The sequence below is a fragment of the Neophocaena asiaeorientalis genome, unplaced genomic scaffold, assembly GCF_003031525.2.
Source record: "Neophocaena asiaeorientalis asiaeorientalis breed wild unplaced genomic scaffold, Neophocaena_asiaeorientalis_V1.1 scaffold524, whole genome shotgun sequence".
In the NCBI taxonomy this organism is placed as follows: Eukaryota; Metazoa; Chordata; class Mammalia; order Artiodactyla; family Phocoenidae; genus Neophocaena; species Neophocaena asiaeorientalis.
The window spans coordinates 984474-999530 of NW_020172144.1; the positions used below are offsets into that span (position 1 = coordinate 984474).

The window sequence follows — 15057 nt, forward strand, 5'->3', positions numbered from 1 at the left end:
ACATCCAAAAGAATTGAAAGCAGTGTCTCAGCAGGTATCTGTACACCAATGTTCATAGCAGCATTATCCACAGTAGTCCAAAGGTGTAAACGACCCAAATATCCATTGACAGATAGATGCATAAGTGAAATGTGGCATATATATACAAGTGGAATATCACTCAGCTTGAAATGAAACTATGACACATGCTACAACATGGATGAACTTTGAAGATGTTATGCTACGTGATATAAGCCAGACCCAAAAGAACAAATACTGTATGATTCCAATGATATGAGGAACCCAGAATAGTCAACTCATAAAAACAGAAAGTAGAATGGTGGTTGCCAGGAGCTGGGAGGAATGGAGAGTTACTGTCAAATGGGTACAAAGTTTTTGCTTGGAATGATGAAAAGTTCTGGAAATGGAGAGTAGTGATAGTTGCACAGCACTCTAAATGTACTTAATGTCACTGAATTGTGCATTTTTAAATGGTTAGAATGGTTTTTAAAAAATCCTAAAAATCAAAGTTAGAAAGAAAAAAGAAGCAACCATTCTAATGAAATTGTTCTAAAATTGATAGTGGTAATGGGTGCACATATCTGTGAATATATTAAAAACAAGTGAATTGTATACTTCAAAAGCATGAACTGCATGGTATGTGAATTATATCTTAATAAAGCTGCTATTAAAAAAAGACGGAAGGGATATTATAATTCTTACACTCACAGGGAAGATAATTATGTAAGTAAACATTTCTCTTATTCTAATAAATAATGTGTGTATTTTTTTAAGTTACTAAAATATTAAAATATATATATGCTAATTAATGCAACTTTTAACAATTTTGTGAAGGCAGCCCATTTTATTTCTTCCTTCACAATCTAAACTTCCTCTTCTTGTATCATTCCATTAGCTAGCTGTCCGTCTATTTGGCCTGCTGTAACAAAGTATCACAGATTTGGTATTTTATAAATAACAGAAGCTTATTTCTCACAATTCTGGAGGCTGAAAGCCTGAAATCAGGGTGTCAGCATGGTTCAGTGAGGGCTCTCTTTCAGGGTGCAGACTTATCATTGTAGCTTCACACGGTGGAAGGTGCTAGGGGGCTCTGTGGGATCTTTTTTATAAGAGCACTAATCCCATACATGAGTGACCTAATCACTTGCCAAAGGTCCCAACTACTAATACTATCACTTTTGGGAATTAGGATTTCAACATATGAATCTGGTGGGGGACACAAAAATTCAGACCATAGCACTAGCAGTTACAGTATCTTGTTGAAAAGGTATGGTGAGATGGGACATCCTTGCCTGGTTTCTGATCTTACTGGGAAAGCTTCAAGTTTCTCACCATCAAGTCTGATGTTAGCTGTAGATGTTCTTTATCAAGTGGAGGAAGTTCCCCTCTATTCCTAGTTTACTGAGAGTTTTAAACATGAATGGGTGTAGGATTTTGTCAAATGCTTTTTCTGCATCTATTGATATGAATGTGATTGTTCTTTTTTAGTCTGTTGATGTGATGAATTACATTAATTGACTTTTGAATGTTGAAGTGCCTTGCATACCTGGGATAAATCCCACTTAGTTGTGGTGTATAATTCTTTTTATATATTGTTGGATTCGATTTGTTAATATTTTGTTGAGGATTTTCCCATCTATGTCCATGAGAGATACTAGTCTGTAGTTTTCTTCCCTTATGATGTCTTTATCTGGTTTTGGTATTAGGGTAATACTGACCTCATAGAATGAGTTAAGAAGTATTCCCTCTGTTTCTATTCTCTGAAAGAGATTATAGAGAAGTGGTATAATTTCTTCCTTAAATGTTTGGTAGAATTCACCAGTGAACCCATCTGGGCCTAGTGCTTTCTGTTTTGGAAGGTTATTAATTATTGATTCAATTTCTTTAATAGATATAGGCCCATTCAGATTGTCTACTTCTTCTTGTCTAAGAGACAAAAAGTAAAACGGTGGTTGCAGGGGCGGGGAGGATTACGGGAGGGATTGCGGGGTGGGCATTGGAGATGGGGAGATATTGTCTAATGGATAAAAGTTTCTGTTCGGTATGACGAAAAAGTTCTGGGGATGGACAGTCATGATGGCTGCACAGCAATGTGAATGTACTTAATGTCACTGAACTGTATGTACACTTAAAAATGGCTGTGAAAAATTTCATGTTACATATATTTTTGTCACGATAAAAAAATAATAGCATCATCTTCATAAGTTTGGTTAATGATTCCATTCATTAAAATGTGTATTTAGATTAATGCCTGATCCATATTAAGGGCTATATATGTATTAGATACTAATTGTTGTGGTTGAATCTGGGCTTAAAGAAATTTCTGCTTCAAAATATTGTATCACAGGATCAAGACTCTTCAAACTGATGAAGCTAACATGAATGAAGTCTTATGGAGGAAAACAATTTATTTAAAACCTTCAAATAGTCTATTATTTAAATAGATTAAAATAAGGCAAGGTTGGCTTTTTTTAATACAATTACTCTGACAGACTCCAACAGTCATATTGGTAGCTGACAATGTTACCTGAAAGAGTAAACCCAGAGCTCAAGAAGAAAATAGCACCTATGGTATTTCAAAACAAGTAAGAAAAACATATCTTAAATAGAGTAGACACCACAGTAAATAACAGACTTCATTCTAATTTAAATGTCTTTTTGGTTATAAAATTAAAGGGCATACATATTTTAGAGACTAAAATGGGTTTAACAATTCTAATACTCCTTCTGAATACTATTATCCAAGGTTCCAGGTAGTTAAGCCAACCAACAAGCTGAAATGAAAGCATCACTTTCCCTTTCTTGCCCTTTTCTGACTAGTGATCTTTTTTTTTTAAGTATCCCTGACTTCTTTTATTTATTTAGATTCTGCATCTTGAAAATAAAAAAGCCAGACTATGTATATTACTGCCAAAATATAAGATCTGGCCTCATCATATAGGGCTAAAATACCATGGTAACAAGTCAGAAAGCTATTAAACTATTTTCATGTTAACAGCCTAATGGAAGCTTTAAAAAGTTTTACTGTTGTCAGAAAAAATATATTTAAACTATTCAAATTAAATGAAAGTACAACAATGTGTCTTTGCAACAATGGATGTGAATGTTTGCCAAAAATATTTGGCAACTTACATTGTTCAAATCAATATTTCAAAACAACAATGGAAATAATGTCTCTGATTTTAAAATATTTTATGGAAAAATAACTTTTATCAGGAAAAAATCTTTAGGATTATTAGAATATAACAAATGAGGTACTTAAGGAAATGATTGTTTTAAGAAATAGATTTTTTTACCTATAAGTTTACTAAAATTAAATGTAATGTGATCAAGTGTGTTATCACGAATTTTTAAAAATATCTTGGTAATCAAAGTACTTCTCTCTAAAATTTGTGTATATGTAACATTATTGTAAGTTGGTACTAATTTAACTTAAGTTGGCCCATCATGTGTTCATTAGTTATTAACACACCAGATTAAGATTTTAGGCAAATTTTTGAGAAACTTCCATGAAGTGTTTGGCTGATGACATACTTAGGTCATTAGAGGGAAAAAAAATCAATTAAAAACCTCAGAATGTAGAATGGAAAGAAAATTTAGAAGTCATGCAGCCCTTTCAACTAATGGGAAAATTCCCTCTGAAATGTGTTTATGTTGTCATGGATCAGGGTTTATTGCTCTCAACTGTCGACTAATCACTTATTTTTGTTTTTGTTTTTATGAAGTATTGCATTGACCAAGGCTACCATTAATGAAAAATGTGTTTACGTAGGTCTTAAAAAAGAAACAAAAAAAGATCCATATACAGTCCTCCTTCATAAGGCACAAAGTCTCATTTAAACTTAACTCTTTATTAGTCATATCAATAGAAAAGTAAAGTCATAATTCATAAATGTGCTCTGGAAATAACAAATCTCTTGCTATGGAATATGTTTAAACTATAACTTTAACATATGTCAAAAAGTGCTTGGGAATTCCCTGGCAGTCCAGTGGTTAGCACTTGGCACTTTCACTGTCGTGGCCCGGGTTTGATCCCTGGTTGAGAACTAAGATCCCCTGTGTGGCACAGCCAGGAAAAAAAAAAAAAAAAGCTTGGTTGATAATCCAAGTAATTCTGTCTATTTAATTCATGGTTACATCTAATTCAATATCATAAACGTTATCTCAAAAATTAAATAAAGCTAAAATATAATATGTAACTTTTCAGTAAGGTATATGCAATTTTGTGAAGCTTGGGGAAAATATTAGGAAGAATATATTTAATTTCACAGAAATGTCATGTTCAGCAGGTGTTCTAAAAAATGTTACTTTTTATAGAGTGCCCATTTAGCAAAATATGGAATGACCATATGTGGAAATAAGCAGTTTTACAAGACGGTCAGATGATGAAATAATATCAGAAATACTAGTTAACAAGCACATTTTTATAACAGAACAACTGTAATATATGTCAGAGCATCTTATGTATTTTTAAATATATTGTATACTGATGGAAGGTTTATCTATTTTGATAAAATAAGAAGCTTAGCAGTATTTTTAAGAGTGTCAACAAACAGGAATACTTTTTTCAATTGTTGTGTACCCTCCATTTCCCATGAATTCTTAATACTAATTAACTGTGCTTTTAAAAATCATATCCTTGCTCTTCCCACCATCTTTCCATGCCGCCATAATGGTGCATATGAATGTCCTGACTGATGCTCTCAAGAGTATCGACAATGCCGAAAAGAGAGGCAAACAACAGGTTCTTATTAGGTCGTGCTCCAAAGTCATCGTCAGGTTCCTAACTGTGGTGATGAAGCATGGTTACATTGGCGAATTTGAAATCATCGATGATCACAGGGCTGGGAAAATTGTTGTGAACCTCACAGGCAGGCTAAGTGTGATCAGCCCCAGGTTTGATGCGCAACTCAAAGATCTAGAAAAATGGCAGAATAACCTGCTCCCATCCCGTCAGTTTGGTTTCAGTGTACTGACAACCTCAGCTGGCATCATGGACCATGAAGAAGCAAGACGAAAACACACAGGAGGGAAAATCCTTGGATTCTTTTTCTAGGGATGTAATACATACATGCAAATAAAATGCCTCAGAGAACAACAAAAAATCATATCCTTTATGTTAACTTTGGTCAATTATTTTTCTCTTCCTTAAAAAGTAATTCAAAGTAACAAGAAACAAAATTGTACTACAGTTTCAGAAAAGAAACTAAAAAGCATAAGGAAAAGTTCAAGTTTTTGCTCCTTTACTTCCTTATAATTGGATATAACTAGAAGAGAGATTGCAAGGTGGGGACAAACTCGACATTATTAAGGGTCGTTTTTACTAAGACGTACTAAAGGAATTTGGATTTTATTCTAAGGGCAATAGGTATCAAGTTAGGATTTATAAAGTACGGAGTATCAGACTAGATTTATAATCAAGGAAGATCACTCTTGCTGCTAGAAGGAAAACTCAACTGGAAGCAAATAAATGGTTAGAAGATTCATACAGTGATCCAGAGAATAGATGATGAATGTATCCTCACTGCACCCTATGTTTCCCCAAAACTTTGTAATTGTTTGACTGTTCCCCCCCGCCCCCGCCGCCCCGGGACGCTGACCCCCATTAGACTGTAAATTCAGTAGAGTCAGAGGCTTCATCTGTCCTCATCACGTTTATAACCCCAGGCCATAGCACAAAGCAGACACATAGTGGATACTTAGTGCTCAATAAAAGCTGTTATATGAATGATTAGATGATTAAAAAAAAGAATAACCACATAAATGCTAAACTTAATGCAAATACCCAATAAGCATTGCATTCTATAGCTCAGAGAAGCTTCTAGCCTTTCTCTCCTAATCACCTGTGACTACAGATATACACCACCATATTTAGCCTTTCTCTCCTAATCACCTGTGACTACAGATATACACCACCATATTTAGCCACATTTGAGAACTTAAATACAGTGATTATATAATTCTTGAAAGAATGAAGAAGATGATGGGAAAGAAACAGTAGTTCAGATAATTTCAGATGGTGCTTCCAGAATAAGCTAGTTACTAACTGGAGGCTTAGAGTGAAAAGGGTAAAGGAGAGCCCATGTTTGCTTCATTCATTAGTTTATTCATTTACTCAACAAATATTGGTTGAACATCCCTTATATACTAGGCACTGTATTCATATTTATAAATAATGTAGTCCATACACTCTGGACGCACTACTCAGATCCCATCTTTGCCAAGGTAGTATGTAACCTTGCACAAGTTACTTAACCTGTCTGTGCCCTAGTCCTCAATCTGTACAATGGAGCTAATGAGAGTTACCTATTCCATAGAGCCAGCATGGGCATTAAATGCTTTATGTAAAGTGCTGGGCACATAGTAAGCACTCGAAAACATAAGCTATTTTTATTCTGTTACATTGGGAATTTGTAACCTGGGGATTGCCTTTATTTTGTATCCTAAAATGTGAAATATGGAACATTTTAGCTTCATTTGCAGGATGGGTATGGAGAATAGGTTTGAACAAATTTTATACATGTAGTATATATCAGATCCAAGGGTTTTATATACATGATTTTATCTAAAAGCTAGAGCTTTGGAATCAGAGAGAACTGGCTTGAATCCACAAGGTCATACTAGCTACAGCAAAGTACCAGATTTCCCTAAGGCTCAGTTTCCTCATATATAAAGTGGGGGCGATGGTGATGATCATGATGACGATGACGACAACTACCTTGCAACACTGCTGTGAGGATTAAAGGGAACAATGTATATAGAAACTCTGGCACATGAGAGTGCTTCGTAGGTGTGAGCTGTTATAATTATTTCCCACAAAAATCATCTGAATTAGGCATTAATATCCTTATGTAAACGATGATGTTACTGAGGCTTAAAAAAGTTAAATAAGTGACTTGAGGACAAATATCTAGTAAATGAGAAATTAAAGATTCAAGCCTAAGTCTGTATGGCTTCAAAGATTCTATTCTTTTAGCTACATTACTCTTCTTCTCATTGCTTTTAAAAACTTGCTTACGTTACAAATAAATATTATCATATACAAAAGTTGGCATTTAAGATTGATATATCTGTAATTCTGCATAATAGGAAGCTTTGAATCTTTGAAATTTTTTATGTGTAAGTTTTATAATGCTTGTAAGAGGTGTAAAAAAAAGACAACAAATTGTATAATTTTACATTAATATATGGCACAATGAAATAGGACTTAGGGGTCCTAAGTTTTTGTTTCCTACTGAAGATAACTGTTCCAACTGTGACCAGTTTTATAGCCTACTTTTTTAACATCTTTATTGGAGGATAATTGCTTTACAATGGTGTGTTAGTTTCTGCTGTATAACAAAGTGAATCAGCTGTACATATACATACATCCCCATATCTCCTCCCTCTTGCGTATTGCCTCCCACCCTCCCTATCCCACCACTCTACGTGGTCACAAAGCACTGAGCTGATCTCCCTGTGCTATGTGGCTGCTTCCCACTAGCTATTTTACATTTGGTAGTGTATATATGTCCATGCCACTCTCTCACTTCGTCCCAGCTTACCCTTCCCCCTCCCCATGTCCTCAAGTCCATTCTCTTATGTCTGTGTCTTCATTCCTGTCCTGCACTTAGGTCCATTTTTTTTTCTTAGATTCCATATATATGTGTTAGCATACGGTATTTGTTTTTCTCTTTCTGACTTACTTCACTCTGTATGACAGTCTCTAGGTCCATCCACCTCACTCACTACAAATAACTCAATTTCATTTCTTCTTATGGCTGAGTAATATTCCACTGTATATATGTGCCACATCTTCTTTATCCATTCATCTGTCAATGGACACTTAGATTGCTTCCATGTCCTGGCTATTGTAAATAGAGTATAGCCTATTTTTAACATAGTTTCAGGTCATGTACATACTACAATGGGGGTTCTAGCCAGACATGAAAGATTGCAAGCAAGTTTTATTTTATTATATTTCTGTTTACCCAGCTTCAGGGAACATTTCATAACAACAAGAAGAAAGCAAGCAAACAAAAAAAAATACAGTAAAAACTTAACCCAAAATACTATTTATTTTTTGGCTACGCCACAGTGGCACCCCCGGCACTGAAAGCACCCAGTCCTAACCACTGGTCCACCAGGGAATTCCCAACCCAAAATTTTAAAAAACAGAATTAGGTTGGTTTTCATTCTTTAATAGAGACAACTTAGTAGGGAATAAAGCAATGAAAAGAAAATTAGAATGAATAGAAAAACTAAAATGAGGAAAATACAGCTTGAATAGAAAACATATAGAAAATGGAAGGATTATAGAAAATATATAAAGGGACTTAGTGCTTCTTAGTTTAGTAAAATGCAACAATATGGAAGGGTCTCACATGATTATGATCCAAACCAAAGTCAAACTGAATCGTTTTTTTTTTTTTTCGCCACACCATGTGCCTTGCAGTATCTTAGTTCCCCACCCAGGGACGGAACCCAGGGCCCTGGCAGTGAAAGTGCAAGGTCCTAAACACTGGACCACTAGGGAATTCCCCCCTATATAATTTTAAATTCTAATATGTCATGATAAACTAAACTTCTCATAATATACTTGTCATGCCTTTAGCAGAAGAATTTGTTTTCAAGATATACAGAACTACAAATTTATGAATTATTACAAAAATACTTCGTGATTTAATGTATTAATTACACACTCTCAGTGCCTGAAGACGTCATGCTATGGACTAGCACATCTATTTGTTTAAGCCCTCTCTCACCCAAGTGACAGTCCTATATTTCTACTACACATCTCACCTCCTGAAACTCAACCTATCCAAAACCAAACTGATTTTCCACCAGAACTTCTATCCATCTAAAGATGGAAGGCCCTATGAATTATAATTGCCTGTGGGCCATTTGTTCATACCACCAGTTCTTAAACAGGCTAGTGTGATTTCTCCACTACTGGCCAATTCTCTCTACTCCTTTACTTTTTGTTTTTTATAACATCTTTATTGGAGTATAATCACTTTACAATGGTGTGTTAGTTTCTGCTTTATAACAAAGTGAATCAGCTATACATATACATATATCCCCATATCCCCTCCCTCTTGCGTCTCCTTCCTACCCTCCCTATCCCACCCCTCTAGGTGGTCACAAAGCACCAAGCTGATCTCCCTGTGCTATGTGGCTGCTTCTCACTATCTATTTTACATCTGGTAGTATATATAAGTCCATGCCACTCTCTCACTTCCTCTCAGCTTACCCTTCCCCCTCCCCATGTCCTCAAGTCCATTCTCTATGTCTGTGTCTTTACTTCTGTCCTGCCTTTACATTCTTCAGAACCTTTTTTATTTTTTTAGATTCCGTATATATGTGTTAGCATATGGTATTTGTTTTTCTCTTTCTGACTTCACTCTGCATGACAAACTCTCGGTCCATCCATCTCACTACAAATAACTCAATTATGTTTCCTTTTATTGCTGAGTAATATTCCATTGTATATATGTGTTAGCATATGGTATTTGTTTTTCTCTTTCTGACTTCACTCTGCATGACAAACTCTCGGTCCATCCATCTCACTACAAATAACTCAATTATGTTTCCTTTTATTGCTGAGTAATATTCCATTGTATATATGTGGCACATCTTTGTTACCCATTCATCTGTCCATGGAAACTTAGGCTGCTTCCATGTCCTGGCTGTTGTAAGTAGGGCTGCAATGAACATGACTCTTTTGGTTTTCTCAGGATATATGCCCAGTAGTGGGATTGCTGGGTCGTATGGTAGTTTTAGCTTCAGTTTTTTAGGAACCTCCATACTGTTCTCCATAGTGGCTGTATAAATTTACATTACCAACAACAGTGCAAGAGGGTTTCCTTTTCTCCACACCCTCTCCAGCTTTATTGTTTTAGATTTTTTGATGATGACCATTCTGACTGGTGTGACACCTCATTGTAGTTTTGATTTGCATTTCTCTAATGATTACTGATGTTGAGGATCCTTTCATGTGTTTGTTGGCAACCTGTATATCTTCTTTAGAAAATGTCTATTTAGGTCTTCTGCTCATTTTTGGATTGGGTTGTTTGTTTTTTTGATATTGAGCTGCATGAGCTGCTTGTAAATTTTGGAGATTAATCCTTTGTCAGTTGCTTCACTTGCAAATATTTTCTCCCATTCTGAGGGTTGTCTTTTGGTCTTGTTTATGGTTCCCTTTGCTGTGCAAAAGGTCTGAAGTTTCATTAGGTCCCATTTGTTTGTTTTTGTTTCCATTTCTCTAGGAGGTGGGTCAAACAGGATCTTGCTGTGATTTATGTCATAGAGTGTTCTGCCTATGTTTTCCTCTAAGAGTTTTATAGTGTCTGGCTTTACATTTAGGTCTTTAATCCATTCTGAGTTTATTTTTGTGTATGGTGTTAGGGAGTGTTGTAATTTCATTCTTCTACATGCAGCTGTCCAGTTTTCCCAACACCACTTAATGAAGAGGCTGTCTTTTCTCCATTGTATATTCTTGCCACCTTTATCAAAGATAAGGTGACCCTATGTGCATGGGTTGATCTCTGGGCTTTCTATCCTGTTCCACTGATCAATATTTCTGCTTTTATGCTGGTACCTTACTGCCTTGATTACTGTAGCTCTGTAGTATAGTCTGAAGTCTGGGAGCCTGATTCCTCCAGCTCCATTTTTTATCTCAAGACTGCTTTGGCTATTCTGGGCCTTCTGTGTTTCCATACAAATTGTGAAATTTTTTGTTCTAGTTCTGTGAAAAATGCCATTGGTAGTTTCATAGGGATTGCATTTAATCTGTAGATTGCTTTCGGTAGTAGTCATTTTCACCATGTTAATTCTTCCAATCCAAGAACATGGTATATCTCTCCATCTGTTTGTATCATCTTTAGTTTCTTTCATCAGTGTCTTATAGTTTTCTGCATACAGGTCTTTTGTCTCCTTAGGTAGGTTTATTCCTAGGTATTTTATTCTTTTTGTTGCAGTGGTAAGTGGAAGTGTTTCCTTAATTTCTCTTTCAGATTTTTCATCATTTTTTATAGGAATGCAAGACATTTCTGTGCATTAATTTTGTTCCTGCTACTTTATCAAATTCATTGATTAGCTCTGGTGGTTTTCTGGTTGCATCTTTAGGAATCTCTATGTATAATATCATGTCATCTGCAAACAGTGACAGCTTTACTTCTATTCCGATTTGGATTCATTTTATTACTTTTTCTTCTCTGATTGCTGTGGCTAAAACTTCCAAAACTATGTTGAATAACAGTGGTGAGAGTGGGCTTGTCTTGTTTCTGATCTTAGAGGAAATGGTTTCAGTTTTTCACCATTGAGAATGAAGTTGGCTGTGGGTTTGTCATATATGGTCTTTATTATGTTGAGGTAAGTTTCGTCTATGCCTACTTTCTGAAGGATTTTTATCATAAATGGCTGTTGAATTTTGTTGAAAGCTTTTTCTGCATCTGTTGAGATGATCATACGGTTTTTCTCCTTCAATTTGTTAATATGGTTTATCACATTGATTCGTTTGAGTATACTGAAGAATCCTTGCATTCCTGGGATAAACCCCACTTGATTATAGTGTATGATCCTTTTAATATGTTGTTGGATTCTGTGTGCTAGTATTTTGTTGAGGATTTTTGCATCTATGTTCATCAGTGATATTGGCCTGTAGTCTTCTTTCTTTGTGACATCTTTGTCTGGTTTTGATATCATGATGATGGTGGCCTTGCAGAATGAGTTTGGAAGTGTTCCTCCCTCTGCTATATTTTGGAAGAGTTTGAGAAGGACAGGTGTTAGCTCTTCTCTAAATGTTTGATAGAATTCGCCTGTGAAGCCATCTGGTCCTGGGCTTTTGTTTGTTGGAAGATTTTTAATCACAGTCTCAATTTCAGTGCTTGTGATTGGTCTGTTCATATTTTCTATTTCTTCCTGGTTCAGTCTTGGAAGGTTGTGCTTTTCTAAGAATTTGTCCATTTCTTCCAGGTTGTCCATTTTATTGGCATATAGTTGCTTGTAGTATTCTCTCATGATCCTTTCTTTTATGCAGTGTCAGTTGTTACTTCTGCTTTTTCATTTCTAGTTCTGTTGATTCGAGTCTTCTCCCTTTTTTTCTTGATGAGTTTGCCTAATGGTTTATCAATTTTGTTTATCCTCTCAAAGAACCACCTTTTAGTATTATTGATCTTTGCTATCGTTTCCTTCATTTCTATTTCATTTATTTCTGATCTGATTTTTATGATTTCTTTCCTTCTGCTAATTTTGTTTTTTGTTTGTTCTTCTTTCTCTAATTGCTTTAGGTGTAAGGTTAGGTTGTTTATTTGAGATGTTTCTTGTTTCTTGAAGTAGGAGTATACTGTTATAGACTTCCCTCTTAGAACTGCTTTTGCTGCATCCCATAGGTTTTGGGTCATCATGTTTTCACTGTCATTTGATTCTATGTATTTTTTGTTTTCCTCTTTGATTTCTTCAGTGATCTCTTGGTTATTAAGTAGTATATTAAGTAGTATATTGCCATGGAGGCATATAGCCTCCATGTGTTTGTATTTTTTACAGATTTTTTTCCTGTAATTGATATCTAGTCTCATAGCATTGTGGTCAGAAAAGATACTTGATATGATATCAATTTTCTTAAATTTACCAAGGCTTCATTTGTGACCCAAGATATGATCTATCCTGGGGACTGTTCCATGGGCACTTGGGAATAAGTGGAATGTCCTATAAATATCAATTAAGTCCATCTTGTTTAATGTATCATTTAAAGCTTGTGTTTCCTTATTTATTTTCATTTTGGATTATCTGTCCATTGGTGAAAGCAAGATGTTAAAGTCACCTACTATGATTGTGTTACTGTCGACTTCCCCTTTTATGGCTGTTAGCATTTGCCTTATGTATTCAGGTGCTCCTATGTTGGGTGCATAAATATTTACAATTGTTATATCTTCTTCTTCGATTGATCCCTTGATCATTTTGTAGTGTCCTTCTTTGTCTCCTGTAACAGTCTTTATTTTAAAGTCTATTTTGTCAGATATGAGAATTGCTACCCCAGCTTTCTTTTGATTTCCATTTGCATGGAATATCTTTTTCCATCCCCTCACTTTCAGTCGGTATGTGTGCCTAGGTCTGAAGTGGGTCTCCTGTAGATAGCATATATACAGGTCTTGTTTTTGTATCCATTCAGCCAGTCGCTGTCTTTTGGTGGGAGCATTTAATCCATTTACATTTAAGGTAATTATCGATATGTATGTTCCTATTACCATTTTCTTAATTGTTTTGGGTTTGTTATTGTAGGTCTTTTCCTTTTCTTGTGTTTCCTGCCTAGAGAATTTCCTTTAGCATTTGTTGTAAAGCTGGTTTTGTGGTGCTGAATTCTCTTAGCTTTTGCTTGTCTGTAAAAGTTTTAATTTCTCTGTCGAATCTGAATTAGATCCTAGCTGGGTAGAGTACTCTTGCTTGTAGGTGTTTCCCTTTCATCACTTTAAATATGTCCTGCCACCCACCTCTGTCTTGCAGAGTTTCTGCTGAACGATCAGCTGCTAACCTTATGGGGATTCCCTTGTATGTTATTTGTTGTTTTTCCCTTGCTGCTTTTAATATTTTTTCTTCATGTTTAAGTTTTGATAGTTTGATTAATATGTTTTGGCTTGTTTCTCCTTGGATTTATCCCATATGGGACTCTGCACTTTCTGGACTTGATTAACTATTTCCTTTCCCATATTAGGGAAGTTTTCAACCATAATCTCTTCAAATATTTTCTCAGTCCCTTTCTTTTTCTTTTCATCTTCTGGGACCGGTATAATTCGAATGTTGGTGCATTTAATGTTGTCCCAGAAGTTTCTAAGACTGTCCTCAATTCTTTTCATTCTTTTTTTCTTTATTCTGCTCTGAGGTTATTTCTACTATTTTATCTTCCAGATCACTTATCCATTCTTCTACCTCATTTATTCTGCTATTGATTCCTTCTAGAGAATTTTTAATTTCATTTATTGTGTTGTTCATCATTGTTTGTTTGCTCTTTAGTTCTTCTAGGTCCCTGTTAAACATTTCTTGTATTTTCTCCATTCTATTTCCAAGATTTTGGATATCTTCACTGTCATTACTCTGAATTCTGCTTCAGGTAGACTGCCTATTTCCTCTTCATTGTTTGGTCTGGTGGGTTTTTACCTTGCTCCTTCATCTGCTGTGTGTTTCTCTGTCTTCTCATTTTGCTTAACTTACTGTGTTTGGGGTCTCCTTCACACAGGTTGCAGGTTCATAGTTCCCTTTGTTTTTGGTGTCTGCCCCCAGGAGCTAAGGTTGGTTTTTGTGGGTTGTATAGGCTTCCTGGTGGAGGGGACTAGTTCCTGTGTTCTGATGGATGAGGCTGGATCTTGTCTTTCTGGTGGGCAGGGCCACATCCAGTGGTGTGCTTTGGGGTGTCTGTGACTTTATTATGATTTTAGGCAGCCTCTCTGCTAATGGGTGGGGTTGTGTTCCTGCCTTGCTAGTTGTTTGGCATAGGGTGTCCAGCACTGTAGCTTGCTGGTCATTGAGTGGAGCTGGGTCTTAGCGTTGAGATGGAGATCTCTGGGAAAGGTTTCGCCATTTGATATTATGTGGAGCCAAGAGGTCTCTGGTGGACCAGTGTCCTGAACTTGGCTCTCTCACCTCAGAGGCACAGGCCTGACACCTGGCCTGAACACCAAGACCCTGTCAGCCACACGGCTCAGAAGAAAAGGGAGAAAGGAAGCAAGGGAGGGAGGGGAGGGAGAAAATAAAATAAAATAAAGTTATTAAAATAAAAATTTTTTTTTTAAGTATTAATAATAGAAAAATTTTTAAAAAGAAAGAAAGAAGACAGCAACCAAACCAAAAAACAAATCCACCAATGATAACAAGCACTAAAAACTATACTTAAGGGCTTCTCTGGTGGCGCAGTGGTTGAGAGTCCGCCTGCTGATGCAGGGGACATGGGTTCATGCCCCAATCTGGGAAGAACTCACACGCCGTGGAGTGGCTGGGCCCGTGAGCCATGGCCGCTGAGCCTGCGCGTCTGGAACCTGTGCTCCGTAACGGGAAAGACCACAACAGTGAGAGGCCCGTGTACCA

At 36.1% G+C, this 15057-nt stretch overlaps 1 protein-coding gene and 1 pseudogene across 1 annotated transcript in view; one reads left to right on the forward strand and one right to left on the reverse strand.

Annotated features, from left to right (window-relative positions):
- DRC8 (dynein regulatory complex subunit 8) overlaps nt 1-15057 on the reverse strand; it is a 130659-nt gene that overhangs the window by 67963 nt on the left and 47639 nt on the right. The window lies entirely within an intron of this gene.
- On the forward strand, nt 4670-5092 carry LOC112405872 (40S ribosomal protein S15a pseudogene; annotated as a pseudogene).